Raw genomic sequence first — 19741 nt, 5'->3', positions numbered from 1 at the left:
AGTCTGGCATTCTCTGGATTTTTGGTGCTTTCAAGACAACTGGGAACTCAGAAAAAAACTCATTTGAATCATGATGACGTCAGTGATCTTCAAGTCGTAGCTCTAGAAAGAGGCCCGAGTTCCCGACTTACAATTCCGAGTTGGATGACCATTCAAAACTAATTTTCCCAGTCAAAGCTAGTTCCCAGTTGCTAGTTCCCAGTTGTCTTGAACTCACTGAAGTCAGATTTCCCAGTTCCAAGTTAACAGTTGTTTTGAGCATGAAAAAAATGGAAAAGAGATCCACGCACCCACTCCACTGAATAGCAGGCTAGTGATTGTTTTCTGTTAGCCACTGATTCCTTCCAAATCACTCATTGTTGAATTTGCAATTTCCAGCTTGTTGGGTAATGTTTATGTCCAATGGCCGAAGAGCACCGATATGTTTCATCTATAATTTCCCTTCATTATTTCTCTTCATATGACAAGGATTAAAAAGGATTTGCCAGTAGATTGTCGACTTGATTCATGATGCTGACTGCTAGCTAAGATTTTGAAAGTATGATGTTGAAAAACTGAGTTTAAATGTATTTGGCTAAGGTGTATGTAAACCTCCGACTTTCCGAAGTGTACATACAACTTAGCCAAATACATTTAAACTCAGTTTCACAATTCCTGACATTTAATCATAGTAAAGATTCCCTGTCATAGGTCAGTTAGGATCACCACTTTATTTTAAGAATTGTGAAATGTCAGAATAATAGTAGAGAGAATTATTTATTTCAGCTTTTATTTATTTATTCACATTCCCAGTGGGTCAGAAGTTTACATACACTCAAATAGTATTTGGTAGCATTGCCTTTAAATTGTTTAACTTTGGACAAACGTTTTGGGTAGCCTTCCACAAGCTTCCCACAATAAGTTGGGTGAATTTTGGCTCATTCCTCGTGACAGAGCTGGTGTAACTGAGTCAGGTTTATAGGCCCCCTTGCTCGCACATGCTTTTTCAGTTCTGCCCACAAATTGTCTATAGGATTGGGGTCAGGGCTTTCTGGTGGCCACTTTAATACCATGACTTTGTTGTCCTTAAGCCATTTTGCCACAACATTATGCTTGGGGTCATTGTCCATGTGGAAGACCCATTTGCGACCAAGCTTTAACTTCCTGACGGATGTCTTGAGATGTTGCTTCAATATATCCACATAATTTTCATACCTCATGATGCCATCTATTTTGTGAAGTGCACTAGTCCCTCCTTTAGCAAAGCACCCCCACAATATGATGCTGCCACCCCCATGCTTCATGGTTGGGATGGTCCTTTGCTGTTGTTCTGGGTTTGATTTGCACTTTTCGCACCAAAGTGCGTTCATCTCTATGAGACAGAAAGAGTCTCCTTCCTGATATGATGGCTGCGTGGTCCCTTGGTGTTTATACTTGCATACTATTGTTTGTACAGATGAACGTGGTACCATCAGGCGTTTGGAAATTGCTCCCAAGGATGAACTAGATTTGTGGAGGTCTACAATTCTTTTTCTGAGGTCTTGGCTGATTTCTTTTGATTTTCCCATGATGTCAAGCAAAGAGGCACTGAGTTTGAAGGTCGGCCTTGAAATACATCCACAGGTACACCTCCAATTGACTCAAATGAAGTCAATTAGCCTATCATAAGATTCTAAAGCCATGACATCATTTTCTGGAATTTTCCAATCTGTTTAAAGGCACAGTCAACTTAGTGTTTCTAAACTTCTGACACACTGGAATTGTGATACAGTGAAATAATCTGTCTGTAAACAATTGTTGTGGAATTTACTTGTGTCATGCACACAGTAGATGTCCTAACCGACTTGCCAAAACTATAGTTTGTTAACAAGAAGTTTGTGGAGTGGTTGAAGCACTTAGGTTGGAGTCATTAAAACTCGTTTATGTAAACTTCCGACTTCAACTGTATTTAATCCATTTTGAAATCAGGTTGTAACATAACAAAATGAGGAATAATTACAACGGTATGAATACTTTCTGAAGGCACTGTATTAATCTTTCTTTTTTTTAAAGTTAGTCAAGTATAAATTACCAACGTTACCATATATTGCCATAGATTCTGGTAAATTTGGTAAATTACCGGTAGCTTTGCAACCCTAACCGTGACACAGGCTGGTCAGTGCTGGTGGGTGGTGGTGGACCGACCGCCCTGCACACAGCCTCCAAAGTAGATTCAGTGTTTAGGAATGAGACCCTGCCAGATAATTGGGATTCAAATGGCAAGAGGCCAAGAGAAAAAAAGTCAATAAGAAGTGTTCAATAAAAAAATTGTTCTCATGGCTGTGATGGCCACATCTTACAACAGCTCAACGTCAGTGAGAAGACTCAGAGTCAAAACAATTCTCATAGGACCACAGGTGGACAGGGAAACATCATGTCCAACACTGTATTTTATATACTACAGGTCCTCACAACAGGCTATGTAACACTGACCTCTAACAGGTCTCAGTACAGCATTACCAAGAGTGCTCTGCTCTAGTCTGACTAAAACTGCTGCAGAGAGCTCTGTCTGGAGGAAGGTTAGATGGTAAAGAGAGACTACACAGAGAGTGTGTGTGACAGAGAGAGAGAGAGAGCGAGCCTTGGTTGGCCTTCAACATTTAGAGCATGGCAGGCTTGCACTCTTTGACACTAAATGCGTCCACATGGTTCCCAGCCAAAAAATTCAGTAGATTTGTGCATATATTGTGACAACATTTTGTAACATTGACAGTCGAGTGCTGGATGCAGGGATGGATGGCGGGACGGATGGATGGAGGGACGGACGGAGGGAGGGACGGATGGATAGAGATAATGGATAGAGGAGGGATGAATGGTATCATGGTGCCGGCACAACAAGCCACTTAACGCTGTTCTGTTTACTGGATCGGATTAGTCTTCCTCTGGGTGATCACACTAATTATAGTGATCCACATATACCTAGCTAAACAGATGTGTTCAACATCACGGACTCAACATAAGGGTTGGGGTTGATTCCGTTTCAATTCAGTTAGTTCCGGGAGTAAATTGGACTTTCAGTTTACTTCCTGAATCTCGAGGGCGACTGACTCACCGTTCATCTACTAAGATCAATGACAGTAAGGGGGATATAATGAAGTCCATAGACCGTACACCAAGACAACACTGTACTTTCCTATCTGAGATTGCTCTTCATTATTTTCCTTTTCTAGGACAATTTTAGGCTCATTTCTTTTCACTCTTTCAAATATAGCATATTCACACAAAACATGTTAAATGTGAGAAAAAAAACTATTGCGGTCAATTGAGTAGTAGGTGTCCCGGGTGGACTCAGTATGCCTCAGTCCTAAACAATAGGAGTCAAATGTATAGAAAGTCTTTGCTATTAGATATTATGGGTAACAAATGGACCTCCGTCTCATTGGTGCGTTTCACCAATGCATGGCTTTAAAATTTTGACTATTTCTCTTTCTCTCTTATGCCTTTCTTTAGTCAGCCATTTGGAATGAAGTGATTCAGCAAAGCTTTATCAGGCATGCGCTGGTCGCTGCTGCCGGTCGCTGCTGCCAATACTCTGCTACTTTCCAATAGAAATTCACAGTTTAAGCATAAAATCGAAAATATATAGTAAACAGAATGACAACTTGAGATATTTTGTATTTACTTAACCTTTATTTAACTCGGCAAGTCAGTTAAGAACAAATGCTTATTTTACAGCGGTGGCCTACACCGGCCAAACCCTCCCCTAACTCGGACGACGCTGTGCCAAATGTGCGCCTCCCAATGGGACTCCTGATCACGGCCGGTTGTGATACAGCCCAGGATCGAACCAGGGTCCTTAGTGACGCCTCTAGCACTGCGATGCATTGCCTTTGACCTCTCCGCCACTTGGGAGCCCTCCAAATAGAATGATAGATGAGGATGAAAACAAACTCAAATGGTCTAGGATTGGGAAATACTGTAAAAGCAGACAAATAGCACATTGTACTTTGGCCATGTTTCAATCTGTTCAGGCCAAGGACAAACAACTCACAAACAATCACTGGTCTCATGAGGCAACTGGAACGTAAAAAGTCTCGCAAACTTTTGCTATGCTTTTGCAATAGCTCCATACTTCGAGTAAATATATTTTTTAAAGGTAATAGTATATTGGAACAGCATTGTACGTGACTTGAAAAAGGCATACTACAGCTCTATCACACACAGCAAAAGCAGAAGACACAGTGAGTGACTAGCATGGACACTTGGAGGAGTGGTAGGGAGGGGTACATGGGGAGAGAGAAAAATGACCCTACGCCTCTCCAGCAGGCCTATTGTTCCTATCATCAAAGAAGAAACCAGAGAAAGCCATATTTACGCCAGACAGTCTAGATTAGAATGGTGCGCCCCGGTGAGACAGAGAGCAAGCTCCGGTCACTGCCTCTTCCATTTCTCACCCCAGCCTGGCCTCCTCGTTCGCCATATCACCCTTCTCACCCTTCTCACACCTTCTCACCGCCACCACATAACATCCGTTAGAATAACCTTTAAAGACCCAATCGGTGACATATACAGCTGTCTTTATCCTTTAAATCCCTGTTTGAGAGTGGTCACACTTCAGCAGCCGCTCCATCCCTCAGCTTTATAGCAAAACAAGTGGTGGAGCAGCCATTTTGTTGTTTTTCCAAATTAAGGAGTGAGCCTTTAGCCTGAGTCAATGGGGCATCCTGTTTGTTTATTAGCCTCTTAAAAAATAGAGAGTTACACAGTAATGGTGGACCAAAAGGAAAAGTCAATGAAATGCACAGGCAATAATGAAGACACTGGCATCCTAAAGGCTTTAACAAATGAAAAGGGACTACAATGTTTGCTTCTATTTACACCAAGAACTACAGATCAGAGGGGTGGAGGATTTAAGTTTGTGAAGTAGTAAACCAATGAAACCACAGACCGTAGGAATCCCAAATGGCACCCTATTCAATACCTGGAGCACTTTTGACCAGGTCCCATAGTGCTCTGGTCAAAGTAGTGCACCATGTAGGGAATAGGATGCCATTTGGGACGCACCCTGGGGGGGGGGGGGTCTCTTTCCCTGCTACACTTCCAAGTCTACATCAAAGTACAGCATGTGGATGTTTGAGATATGGTGAGGGAAAACTTGGTCAATTCATGCAATCACTTGTATCTTCAAAAAACCAAACCAGTAATGCAAGTGTCATGCATTGTGCCCTACTGGATTGCTTGGTTGTTTCAGCCATTGACTGAAACTGTGATCGTAATTTGGTAAGTGTGAATGCTTCCAGGATGTTGTTGACACAAAGGACGATGGAACCATAGAACCCACCAGTTCCATTACCCAAGAGGCAATGGGGACCAGGCCAGGGGTTGGTGGAGTAGTTTGCATGGTCCTGTGTGCCTTTGGCCCTAAGGCTCAGTTGGTAAGACGCTATAAACACCAACTGGTTGTGGGTTCAGTTCCCGTAGGGATCCCATAGGCCTAAACATACTAAAAATGACCGTCTTTAACATAAAGTCGCTTTGGAGGAGGAAAGGTGGGAGGTGTTGTTATTTATCTGTCAGGGAACGATGGTGGAGGCATTCTATCTGTAAACCAATGGCACCGGGGAAGCAGTCAGATTAGGAAAGCGCAGTGCTGCTATCACTCTCTCCCAGGGTTGGGTTTGGGTATATATAATGGGTTCATCCCGTGGTAGTGTGACTCGGGCGCCAAATGCTTAATGGGATTTTAACATTGAAGACGAGCATGGTGAATCCAACCAACCCTCATGTTGTGGACCTATTCTAATTTGTTTAGTAATTAGCTTTCAGGGAACAAGTGCCTGTGTTTAAGCATATGGGAAATAGAAATCACAGGAAATCTTGACATAAATTGAAACGTAAATAAATGTACACATTTATGCATTAAATATCTCTGTACTTCTCAGCTTGAGAAGATTTGGTCTCGATACAGAATAAGCAGAAGTAACAACTATAATCCATGGATCAGAATAGTGCACTCTACTCGGGAAGAATGTGTTGAAAGTAATATATCCATGTACCACAAATTAAACTGGAGAGCAACGTGTCTCCAATACATCTGATGAATGGTGCTCGGGAAAAACAGCGCATCTCCAGTTACCACAGAAAGGCGTGTACTGGGTACCAACATCCTTTTGACAAGCAGAAAGAAAAGAGATCCGACAACTTGGTAAGGAAATATGGTGTCTCCTTTCCCTGGGACCTATCTCATCTTAACCTTGTGGAGCTCGGGGGACAAGAGCGGGACAAAGGATAGCAAATACTAGCAACACCGAGGCAGATTCAAAGTCAGGATTTGACCTTACAACAGCGTAGGGGAGAGTAGGGTGAGATCGGCTTGCATTCCAAATGGCACCCTGTTCCCAATATAGTGCACTACTTTTGATCAGGGCCCATAGTCAAAAGTAGCAAAACCACATAGGAAAAAGGGTGTCATTTGGGACACACCCGCTGAGTAATGAATATTCCACTAAGAGGACTCCAGAGGGCTATCGTCTGGTGTTCTATCATCTCTTAAGATCAAAAGAGAGAGAACGAGCGAGAGAGGGAGAAAAAGGGAGGAAAGGGAGCGAGAGAGAGAGAGTGAGTGAGTGAGTGAGTGAGTGAGTGAGTGAGTGAGTGAGTGAGTGAGAGAGTGTGAGAGAGAGAGAGAGAGAGAGAGAGAGAGAGAGAGAGAGAGAGAGAGAGCAAGTGAGTGGTGGATGGAGATCAGAAAGTAATCTGCTCTCAGGGAGGTGATTGGTCCTTTATCTGAGTAGCTCAGCTATAAACTCTGGATATCATCCACTAAAAATATTGCATGTATGGGAAATGGAACCAATTTAAATATCCTAGGCTTAGATATCTTTCAATCCCCACCATTCAATCATGTAAATTAGAATTTTTCATGAAAAAAATACCTATTCTCCGTTGCATAAAATCAATGGATTAAACATCAGATTTTTTTAAATGAGACCAGCCATAGAAGAGACAGGACAAAAGCTACAGTAGCACCTTGAGCTCTCCTCGTCCGCAATTCAATCTATTATTCTACAGGAAATTTGCTAAAAGCTCTGGTGAATATATGAGGATTTTTTTAAACAAATCTGCTCTGTTCCCCTCGACACACCGTTAAATATCAAATCAAACCATTGAAGAGCAGACTTCGAAAACCAGCTATATGAAGTCTCACTTTTCCCACTCAAAGAGCTATCACAACTATATAAACTCCCCTTCAAATGACGCACCATCACAAATGGACAATAAAAACGAAAATCCTGAGTGTTGCATTTCTCCTCCCGAGGTGGTGGGTAGGCAGGTGCACTCTGTCACCCAGCTAGCCCTTTGAGTAACGTCTGCTACGGTAGCTTCTTTCAAAGAGAACTTATGGGCCCATATTAACAAAGTGTCTCAATTGCTGATATAGGATCGGTTTTGCCTTTTAGATTTGAATGAATACAATTATACAGACACGGGTAACTGATCCTAGATCAGCAATCTTATTTTGAGATGCTTTTTGAATACGGTCATGTGTCATTTGTCCTGTGGGGCCAGGGAGCTAGGCCGGAGCCTCCAAACAAGCCAACCTCGAACGGTACGATGTTCATTAGATCTGGACTCCTTTCAACCTCGACCAACACTCAAATACCAACGGAGAGTTGGTCCACTAACGGGACCAAAATCCATGGCCTATTTAATAACTGACTCGTGTTGACTATGAGAGCCTTCTAATCTCATTGTCCTTTTCAGCACAGTTCCAGCAACTATGGTGGATTCGAAACCAGGCCAGCTCAGTACAGCTTGGCTTGGCTCAGTAGTCTGAAAAGTCTACACGGCACCCTCCCCCTCTATCTCCAGTCCATTTCTTACCCAGGAATGGCCGGTTCTCAGAACTCTCAAAATATAGATCAGATCACCAGGACACCATTCAAAGACCTGCAAGCACACAGACAAGACAGACAGACCAGACCAGACAGACAAGCGCTCTGGTGCCCCAGACAGACCTCTCAGCCACACTGGTCGTTTGATTGGGTTATCAAGCCCAGCCAGCCTCTGAGGTGTCTGATAAATGAAGTCACCATTCATCCCTCCATCCTCTTCACTGCTGGGGCTAGGGGCGGGAATTGCCTTAGTGACAATGACATTCTTTCAGAGCCACCAAAGAGCAAGTCGAGCTCTGACTCAGAGAAGCAGGGAAGGAGGGGGACTACAGACAGAGGAACGAGATTACATTGATTTCTATTCCACTGTAGTGTGTTTGATCTTAAATTGCTCTGGCATCGTATTCTAGTCAACTCGCTGTGTCGCTGTGGCTGTTGTCCTCTCGGTGCCAATTCTCTTTTAGTCTTTTCATTCATGCAGTGGTTTTCTCACGCAAAAGTGGCCCGTTTTGTGGGAGACAAAGAGAAGACGAAGGATATAGAAGAAGAATATGGAACAGACAGAAACGTTTGAACCTCTATTATACACATACAGCCTGAGTACTTCGGGGGAAACATCCAACCTTCCCAAAAAACAAAACATCTTAATGACGTCCCAATCCTGAGGTGCAGATTACAAGTAATCGAAACACAGTATGAATCACGTAAGTGTAATATAATGAGATGACGAGTACATCCCAATTACTGTACGCGTCGTGGCACTATTGAGATTACACGTAGGGTTATTAATACATCAAGCAGTAAACAATTCTCTCATGGAAAATTCAAAACAACACTCCTGACGCCAGCTCTGCGCCACTCTCTCCCCTTTCATTGTCTTCTTACCCATATCCCTTCTTCCTAGTCACTAACTGCTATACAGGCTTGGAGTTGGTCGGGATTGGTTTGGTAAATGTCCCGTATATATTTTAAATGAGAAAAACAAATCAAAATGGGAATCATAGGGATGTAAATAACGAAGGAACAGTCCTCTCAGAGTCATAACAACATTCCTGGTGCCAGCTCTGCCCCCAACTCCTTCCCTTACCAGGACTTACTGTGGCAGCACCCTCGCCTGAGAGAGAAAAAAATCTCCATAGCTGACAGAATGCATTAGACTCTCAGCAAACATGGCTAATACTCATTGTTCTGACGCTGGAGCTGATTAATCCGTTTGAATGTCCCTCAACATGTGACCTGGGGATCAGGGCGCCCGATTGGGTGTTACCAAGAAAGGGGGAATGGGTTTACCGGGGGACTACTTTTGGGATTCTACTTCGTTTTTTGACCTCAATCTTCTCTAATCATTTTGAAGCCATAGACACAGAAGGATTATGGTGGTGTATAGATTATGCTTTTAAACAACGCGTCACACAGGCAGGGAGGAGAACAACAGAAAAACACCAACCAGAGGCAGCACTGTTTTTTGTTGTAAAGAAATCTCAAAAGGGACATGGATTGGAACATTTATCTGGGGCTGAATGGAAATGGAGGAAGAGAAAATCTCTGATAGATTTGCAGTAGGATTTGTTTACCATCCCATTTCTTTGTCTCGCCCCCCAAGGGGAGAATTTTCCCAGGATTCCCGTGGCTGTGTTTGGGGTTTTAGGGGATGAAAAAAGGCGGAAGGAAGAAAAGCTCATTGGTCTCAGCATCTATCCAGTGCCACAGAAACAGGGGAAAGAGAGCCAAGCTGTCATCCCAGTTGGATTAAGAGTCCTTCAGTAGTGGAGGCTGAGCTGGTGACATGGTCCCTAACCTTGGAGCGGAGACTGGGGGGGGTGGAGACGGCAGCGGTATTAGGGAACCAGGACCAAAATGAGTCACAAGGTTCAGTCGGCCTCCTGAACCATAGAAAAACTCCTTTGTCACCTTTTATTCATGTGTTGGCAGCCAAGTGTCTACCTTCATCCGGTTAAATCAATCACCGTTTCATGTGATGGGCCTGGATGAATGAAACTAACCTCCTATTTAACCTTCATTTCACCAGGTTATCCTGATGAGGTCAGCTTTTGGAAAAGACCGATTTTTCAAGGGATGAAGCTGCACTAAGCTCTCACTCTGCTGCATGTGCCACTACGCCATAGTTTACATACAGTGGTGACATAACATCCATTTAATGCTGCAATATGTAACTTTTTTGGGGAGTGCTGACCAAATTGACGTAGAAATGTGAATTATAGATCTGCCATTCTCATTGAGAAAACCTCTAAGAAGTGGTAGATCTGTTCTATGTGCGCTATTGCTATGCTTCCTGTGCAGAGAGTTTCATTTTTGCATCTTTTACTTTCCGGTTTTGCACACCAGCTTCAGAAACTGAAAATACTATATTTTTTGTTTGTGGAAAATATATTTCACAGCGGTTTAGATGATATGATGAGTCTTTACACCATACTTACACACATAAACAGAAATTAAATCAAATAATATTGTATTTGTCACATGTGCCGAATACAACAAGCGTAGACCTTACCGTGAAATGCTTACTCACAAGCCCTTAACCAACAGTGCAGTTCAAGAAGAGTTAAGAAAATATTTACCAAATAAAATAAAGTAACAAATAATAAAAAGTTACACAATAACATAACAATAACAAGGCTATATACAAGTCAGTGAGTGGGGGTAAAGGTTAGAGGTCAATTGTACATGTAGGTAGGGGTGAAGTGTCTATGCATAGATAGTAAACAGCGAGTAGCAGCAGTGTACAAAACAAATGGGGGGGGGGGGGTCAATATAAATAGTCCCGTGGCCACTTAATTCATTGTTCAGCAGTCTTATTTAGAAGCCTCTTGGACCTAGACTTGGCGCTCCAGTACCGCTTGCCGTGCGGTGGCAGAGAAAACAGTCTTATGACTTGGGTGACTGGAGTCTCAGACAGTTTTATGGGCTTTCCTCTTACACCGCCTATTATATAGGTCCTGGATTGCAGGAAGCTTGGCCTCAGTGATGTATTGGGCCGTACGCACTACCCTCTGTAGCGCCTTACGGTCAGATCCCGAGCAGTTGCCATACCAGGCGGTGATGCAACCGGTCAGGATGCTCTCGATGGTGCAGCTGTAGAACTTATTGAGGATCTGGGGACCCATGCCAAATTTTTTCAGACTCCTGAGGGGGAAAAGGCTTTGTCGTTCTCTCTTCTTGGTGTGTTTGGACCATGATAGATCTTTGTTGATGTGGACATAAAGGAACTTGAAACTCTCGACCTGCTCCACAACAGCCCCGTTGATGTTAATGGGTGCCTGTTCGGCCCGTATTTTCCTGTAGTCCACATTCAGCTCCTTAATCTTGCTCACAATGAGTGAGAGGTTGTTGTCCTGGCACCACACTGCCAGTTCTCTGACCTCTTCCATATAGGCTGTCTCATCGTTGTCGGTGATCAGGCCTACCACTGTTGTGTCCTCAGCAAACTTAATGATGGTGTTGGAGTCGTGTTTGGCAGGGAACAGGGAGTACAGGGGGGACTAAGTACACACCCCTGAGGGGCCCCAGTGTTGAGGATCAGCGTGGCAGACGTGTTGTTGCCTACCCTTACCACCTGGGGGGCGGCCCGTCAGGAAGTCCAAGATCCACTTGCAGAGGGAGGTGTTTAGTCCCAGGGTCGTTAGCTTAGTGATGAGCTTCTTGGGCACTATGGTGTTGAACGCTGAGCTGTAGTCAATGAACAGTATTCTCACATACTTTTGTCCAGGTGGGAAAGGGCAGTATGGAGTGCGATTGAGATTGCATCATCTGTGGATCTGTTGGGGCGGTATGCAAATTGGAGTCGGTCCAGGGTATCCAGGAGGATGCTGTTGATGTGAGCCATGACCAGCCTCTCAAAGAACTTCATGGTTACTGAGTGCTTACGGGGCAGAAATCATTTAGGCAGGTTATCTTCGCTTCCTTGGGCACAGGGACTATGGTCGTCTGCTTGAAACATGTAGGTATTACAGACTCCGTCAGGGAGAGGTTGAAAATGTCAGTGAAGACACTTGCCAGTTGGTCCACGCATGCTTTGAGTACACGTCCTGGTAATCCATCTGGCCCCGCGGCTTTGTGAATGTTGACCTGTGTAAAGGTCTTGCTCACATCGGCTGCCTAGAGCGTTATCACACAGTCATCCAGAACAGCTGGTGCTCTTGTGCATGCTTCAGTGTTGCTTGCCTCGAAGTGAGCATAAAAGGCATTTAACTCATCTGGTTGGCTCTTGTCACTAGGCAGCTCACGTCTGGGTTTCCCTTTGTAGTCTGTAATAGTTTTCAAGCCCTGCCACATCCAACGAGCATCAGAGCCGGTGTAATAGGATTCAATCTTAATCCTGTATTGGATTAAGAGAATTTAGGAGAACTATTAGAATTTTAGCCGCCATTAAATGGCGGAGCGATTTCTGCATAGTGCATATTTTTTCTAAGAGATAACTACATCAGACACAGAGCATGGGAGTGTTGAAGGAAGCAGGTGGTAGGTTTAATGTCATTCTTTCTTGGCAGGCCCAGGCCTGGCTCTTTAAATCTTAGACTTGAAAAGCGGGATAAGGGCTGTCGTGGCATATTTGCTGAGCAATTAGACAACACAAGTGGGCCAAACCATTATGTCAACAGAGAGGGGGGAGGAATGGGGGCCGAAGGGGGAGGAAGGAGGGTGATGGGCTCTTCTTAAGCCTATGCGAATGAGAGGAAGGAAGCATGAGCATGTTCTCGGGAGCATTCAAGTGCACGCTCCCTTCACTAAAGAACATACTTCCACAGCATCCTGCTGCTAGGGTAGCACTCCTGTCCTGCTATCTGTCTCAATGGACAGACTAGAGGACAGCGTCATGCAGCTGCTGTGGCATTCTTCCACTGTGACCCTCTTCAGAGCAGGTGTCCATTTCTCGCACATATCCACTGCCCATGCAGTACTTAGCAAGAGCCTGGGGCAGGGGCTGGGTTTGGGGATGGAGCATTGGCCGAGACTGAGGTTGGGGTTTGGGCTGGGGATGGAGCTGTGGCTGAGGTCAGGGCTGGGGCTGGCTATAGGCTGAGATTGTTTTCCTCCACTATAAAATCTCTGGCCTTCAAACAAATATCCAGATCTTCTCTTCAAAACAGAGATCCAGCCAGTGCCCAGGCTTGTAGCCCAGACTCCCGAGTCCCCAGCCCCCTGATCCGGCAGCCCCCCCCCCCCTACTTCACAAGAAATGCTCCAAGAACAACGGCCCAGCCAGTGGGGACGGGGCAAAAACAGACCCTCTTTTGTTCCCCTTGCCCCTTCTCTGCGTTCCATTAGGTACATGATCCCCCCCCAAAATGCTTCCACACACCCCTCGCGTCCACCCTTCTCCCCCAATTTCCCTTCTTCCACCCCCCACTTCTTTCCAATGGGTGGTAAAAAAACATATTTTTTTAAAGAGTAACTTGTGAGGAGGACACAGAGAAGCAGACTAGCAAACACATCCTTCATTCCTTCAACCCCCATCCCTCTCAACTTAGTCTCGTTCGTATCACAGAGAATAAATTCAGGTAAGTCCGGTTGAGAAGAATGAATCCCCATGCTAGCTAACCGCCTAGAAGCTCACGTGGTTTACGTTGCATTGTTCAAATCAACGATGGCGGGTTAGCCTGTTCATGTGGACTCTATTGGGCAGGGGAGCATAGAACATTAAACCCACAACATCACATCCTATTATCTACCAATTCCTCACCACCCACTTTGACAGGAGGCTTTCTGCTAGTTGATCCCTCACAGTCCGTTTGAACAGAAAAGAGCATCGCTTCACCTTTGTTCTCACCGAGGGGTGTAATAACCCTTACATGGGAGGGTGATAATACCGTATCCCGGGGTAACCTTGAGCGATTGGGTCGGGCGGCTATAATGGCATAATAACCTGACATGGGTAATAATTCAGTCACCGTGGGGCTACTGCTGCTGCCAAATGGGTGAGACTGACCGCTGACCGACTAACCACCCCTTCTGTGCCATCTGTCCTAGCAACCAAACAAATGACCACAAGCTAATAAAACAGTTAGGTATTAAAGAGCACATTGATAACAATAGTTGATTCACTTTGGACTGCTACTTCAGCTAGGAGCTAGGAAGGGACCAGGGCAGACCAGACCATTGACTGACCACTCCTGTAAAATCGGACATCTACCCTAGCAACCAAACACTGTCCTGGCTTGAGATTCTTGACCACAAAGTCATATAGCTAGCTAGGTAATAAGGAGCACACATATAGCCTAACACTACTATAACCCTTTGTGTAGCTCCAGGTCTCTTGCGTGTTTCGTGTATAGTACAACAAGCCAAACAATATCCTATTACTTTTGATGTTGGGGTAATGAAACGCTACACAAGGAATCTCAAGAAGAAAGCGCTATTTTTTTCCTTTATTTTACTAGACAAGTCAGTTAAGAACAAATTCTTATTTTCAATGACGGCCTAGGAACAGTGGGTTAACTGCCGGTTCAGGGGCAGAACGACAGATTTTGTACCTTGTAGGCTCGGGGATTTGAACTTGCAACCTTTCGGTTACTAGTCCAATGCTCTAACCACTAGGCTACACTGCCGCCTCAATTCTTACTGTTTACAGCAACAGTGAGAATCAACCAAAATGGATTGTTTCTAGTCGAGACAATCGTGTCTGAGTCAGTCCAGAATCAGTCTGTTGTCACAATGTACGGGTCACCTAACCTCGCCACTTTTTCTAAGACATTATAAATCTAGGTCTATGGTGTAAACAACTACAGTGTGCAGCTGTGAGGAGAGGAAAGCAGAGGACAGGACAGGAACCTGTCAATCCCCATTAGTACCAGTGGCTAACCAAGTGTGAAACTCTAATTGCGCTTCACCAGCTTGTCACTACTCAGGCGTGTGTGTGTGTGTGTGTGTGTGTGTGTGTGTGTGTGTGTGTGTGTGTGTGTGTGTGTGTGTGTGTGTGTGTGTGTGCGTGCGTGCGTGCGTGCGTGCGTGCGTGCGTGCGTGCTTGCCTCTCTAAGCAGATTTGAATACATGCATATGTTTATTAAAGGCCCATTTCAGTCAGAAATGTGATTTCCTGTGTTTTAGATATATTTCTACACTATGAGTTTGGAATAAAATTATGAAAATTATGATAATGCCCTTTTAGCGTAAGAGCTGTTTGAAAAGGCTGGTGGAAATGTCAGCTTTTTTGGTGGGATAGTTTTGGCCTGCCTGGTATGATCACCTAGAGGTAAATTAGTTAATAGACCAATAAGAAAGAGAGTTCCAAACCTATCTGCCAATAACAGCTAATTTTCAGTTTTCCCCTCCCCACTCCCAGACAGTCCTAGCAAAATTCTTGCTTGAGAATTTGCTGTTTGCTAAGAAGCCATTTTTGTTTCTTTTTGACCATTTTCATTTAAAACAATCCATGTAAGGTACTTCATTGTTACTCAGAAATTATTTAATATTGAGATACAAATGGCTGCAATGGACCTTTAAAAACCGTGACACATCCAGCCCCATGTCATGTCTGTTGAGCAGGCAGAGACAGCCAAGCAGCAGCGAGACCGAGGGAGGGATATCATTCACAGTCACCCGGTGGTCCTCACAGAATTAGACAGAACACTATTATATGGCTGCGTCCCAAAGGGCATCCTATTCTCTACATAGTGCCCTACTTTTGACCAGAGCCCTGGGAGTAGGGTGGGTATCATGAGAGTAGGGCGTCATTTTGGGATGCACACTTTGTGTTTCTATGGTGGTCCCCCTAATGAGACATTCATCTGCCGGCAGTGTGGAGGACAGGGGTGTGACAGAGAAGCTAGACTAAAGCATTTTCACTGTGACGCCTGCCTGGTCCTATGGGAACACACATACACACACGAAACACACACACACACACAGAGAGACAGGTCCAGACCCTGGTGACACTAATGGATGTACATGGGCCTCTCTTACTCGCCTGGGATCACTTACATCAGAGCAGGTCAGCCGTCAGTAGCAGACATTCATATTATTGAGTGGCAGACCGGCTACATTCAGATCATGGCTAAATAATATTCTCCATTCAAAGCAAGAGTGCACTTTCACTACCTGTCCGACTGACCGACCCGTGAGGACATACGGTATAACTAAAGAATGGTAACCCCCAGGGTACAAACATGTGTCTTACAAGTAACAACCACTGAGACACAAAGAATAATCATATACTGTAGGTCTGTGTTGTTTTTGTTTAACAAAAAACTCCAAAGAAAGCATCAAGAACTGCATGATCAAAAGTAAACTATTCAGACTAGTGACATCTGCCTTTACTAAACGGACACAGCTCCACAAGTGGGACTCCATTCCGTGATTCAATAGCTCCAAATGAACCGTCTTGGCTCGAACGTCCTTCAACACTTCCGTTCTGGACCAATAACGGTTGATTTGACGCACGCAGTCTCTCCCAAAAAGAACATTCAAATAGGAACGTGTCATAAAAGTTGATATTCAATTCTTCCAGAGGAACCGCTATGACATCAGCATGACTAGACCAGGCTGAGTGCGTTGGTTGTATGACTGAGACACATTGTCCTGCTGTCTTGGTGGGGGGGGGTGAAAACACAAGCTAGCAACTGCCTGGCAGACGACCGAAGACAGAGAACAAGTCCCTTCTCACAGAATAGTCTGCATGCTTCACCAGCCCACAGTGTTGAATAAGTGGCATTTTCCTCTTCTCCACCCCAGCCTTTCCCATCACTCTAAGGACCGGCCACTTCTAGGTTTATCATCTACTGGGAAACTGGGACTCTCATAATGCCACATACAAATAAGTGAAACAAAACACACACACATGAAAACAAAACACACACACACACAGAGACACACACAGGTTCAACAGACACACACACACAGACACACACGCACACACAGAGACACTCACACGTTCAACAGACACACACACAGACACACACACACACACACACGCACAATACCACAGATACCACAACCAGTAAATGGTAATTATGGTGATCCATTACAGTTATGCAAATCTCCATGTGGCACTGGAGCTGGGTGAAAGCAGTGAAGAGCAAAGGACCAGATATCTAGGTCACCAGTCTGCTAAGGTCACTGTGTATTATCTCGTCCCATTCTCAGCAATGGCCGTACGGATGAGCAACAACGGTCTGCCAGACGACAGCTGTCAACTAAACCGCAAAAGTCACTGAGGTGACAGCAGGGAGTACAGAAAGGTTAAAAAATGACCGGAACATCAAAGGACGACATTATAACCGGTTGTTTTTCCTCCGTTTTCACCGTTAGTGTCCCTTTGAGACTGCTGCCCAGAGGGGGTCTCTCTGGGTCACAAATCTGTAAAGTGATGGTAACAAACTGATCTTACAATTAGATCAGATATAATCCATGGGTAAATTAAAAAACCAATAAGGAACACCAGGGCAGGGTACACAAGCAACAATCAACAATAGGAGACACAAACACATATTTGGGCCGCTCTCTCAGGATGAATGCAGATGCCATAGGGGAGGTCAGGGAGTCGTTATCTACTTCGGGAGATTAACAATAGTCTGCTCAGACGGAACAAACACACCTAGAACGTCGGTCACAGCCAGAAGACAGATAAAAGCATTAGTCATTCATCGTTAGTCGTTAGCATTGTATTCATTGGACTGAGACGTAAATGTGCCGTGTGTTTGGGTGTGTGTGTGTGTGTGTGTGTGTGTGTGTGTGTGTGTGTGTGTGTGTGTGTGTGTGTGTGTGTGTGTGTGTGTGTGTGTGTGTGTGTGTGTGTGTGTGTGTGTGTGTGTGCGTGCGTGTGTTTCTGTCTGTGTGCACATGTGTGTGTTTGGGTGTTTGTGTGTGTCTGGAAAGTGAAAGTGGCGAGTGTTTGGTTGTGTGAGTTTGTTTGTATTGAAGGGAGGGGGGGGGGGAACTGGGTACACTATGAATGAATTAAGCTTGCCTGACAAGGGGACAGAGTGGGGGGTGGGAGGGGGAGTAGGGTAAGACATGGGTGGGAATGTTTTTGCAGTAATGCAATTGTTTGGCTTGATTATTAACATCTCGAATACGTGACAGATGGAACAAGGACATCTCCAGGGGGATTATTCTAATTAGAATAATGACAATTTCGAGAAAATGGAGTAAGCTAGATATTGGTGTCAACACATTAAACGAAACACAACATTTGATTTGCACCTGTACATTTTGAGAAATCGAATCAAGCGTGACATTTCGCATGTGAAATAACAGCAAACGCATTATTTGATTTCGATCAACTGACCAAATCTACTCGAATACCAAATACCAAACTTGAGTCATGTGCGTAGGCCCTTTACACAAATGCATTACATATTGTCTCTCTCTCTCTCTCTCTCTCTCTCTCTCTCTCTCTCTCTCTCTCACTCTCTCTCGCTCCCTTTCCTCCCTTTTTCTCCCTCTCTCGCTCTTTCTCTCTCTTTTGTGGAAAACCTTCAGTGAAGTTTTAAAAAAAAAAGATTGTCACTCGCATAGCGGCACACGCATTTGGGGTGCTGTGAAGTGCGCCTTGGGTTGACTAGCATTTGTTCAACAGCCATAACCTACAAATGAACAATTGATGCCATCGCAAAATCTAACATTGTTGACAACTTGTCCACCTGACCAACCACACTGATGCACAGACTGATGTACAGGGCTGTAGGACCAATACACAGACTCCCGATGTTGTGTCCCAACGCTAGCTGTAGGCTACACCTGTTCTGAGTAATATACCACATTTCTGTATCACATAAGAAGTAATCTAAATACTGTTACTGGTTCCATATGTAGGGTATACAACATGCAGTTTAATTGGCTCCGGCAATTTAACGAACACGATGATTCGTTTCTTGATAGCCTCAAGACAGCATATATCCTACGTTCGCACGCATAAACTACTGAATGAACGAAGGCGTCATACGATTCTCATTCTGCCTTTGGGATGTTATGGCATAAAAACATGATTTACTTAACTAACCTGCAGTGTGAGGTGCGCTCTTTCTTCCAGGTCCTTGCAGTAGAGTGTGTATTTTCAGTTGGAACCGCGTCCGTCCGTTGAGCTTCCACTTGCCTCTGCTGCTTGACTGGTCCTCTCCTCCTCTCGCTCTCTCTCTCTCTATCTCATCCGTTCACAAGATAGCGCGCTCTCTCTTCAAGCGCGCACACTGCAGCGCCGCTGCGGACGGATGGGGGTGGCCTCGAGCGCTGGACCAATTTGACAAAATAGGTTTCCAAATTCCAAATCGGTCCCCAGTTTCTTTCAACATCACAGATGGAGAACAGCTGTAAGGGGTAAAGGATCATGCAGGCTAAAATAATTGTACATGCTGTATTGTATAAATGATTCCCTGTTGCTATTGTATTAATCATCTTCTTGAAATGAGAGGGGTGAGTGAAAGTTCATTTGCAAATTTAACCGTTTATAAACAATTTATAATCCGATTTATAATTTTGGATGTATGTGTAATCACGAATTATAATGGAGGAGCATAAACAAAAACAACATATTTACAGTATGCAATGTTTGTCTATTATCTGTCACCCTTCAGGCAGAAACAGCACATTAGTGCCTCTATTTGCAGGATTTCTCAATTTAAAAAATACACAACACGTTGTCTTAAGTCAACAAAGTCGGAACTGCTGGGCAAGTCTGTCTCACTGTCTATGCTATTAGATAGAGAGCAATCACGGCAGCTGTTCACCCCATGTTACTGGGGATATACCAGAGACAAAGGGTTGTTCATATTGCAACCATACATGCAGCAGTCTAAGGTACTGCATCTCAGTGCTAGAGGTGTCCCTACAGACACCCTGGTTCGATTTCCCGGCTGTATCACAACTGGCCGTGATTGGGAGTCCAACAGGGCGGTGCACAATTGGCCCAGAGTCGTCTGGGTTTGGCCGGAGTA

At 44.5% G+C, this 19741-nt stretch overlaps 1 protein-coding gene across 1 annotated transcript in view; it reads right to left on the bottom strand.

Moving 5' to 3' along the window:
- LOC135524085 (neuronal cell adhesion molecule-like) overlaps positions 1–18943 on the bottom strand; it is a 112262-nt gene extending 93319 nt beyond the window's left edge. Inside the window, exon 1 of the mRNA XM_064951275.1 lies at positions 18811–18943. The gene's annotated coding sequence lies outside the window, so the exon portion shown is untranslated. The remainder of the gene's footprint in view (positions 1–18810) is intronic.
- Between the last annotated feature and the right edge of the window lie 798 nt (positions 18944–19741).

This window comes from Oncorhynchus masou, chromosome 31 (assembly GCF_036934945.1).
Source record: "Oncorhynchus masou masou isolate Uvic2021 chromosome 31, UVic_Omas_1.1, whole genome shotgun sequence".
NCBI classification, from domain to species: Eukaryota; Metazoa; Chordata; class Actinopteri; order Salmoniformes; family Salmonidae; genus Oncorhynchus; species Oncorhynchus masou.
Note: the sequence above shows the minus strand (reverse complement) of the source record. Positions and strands in the feature narration are given on the sequence as shown.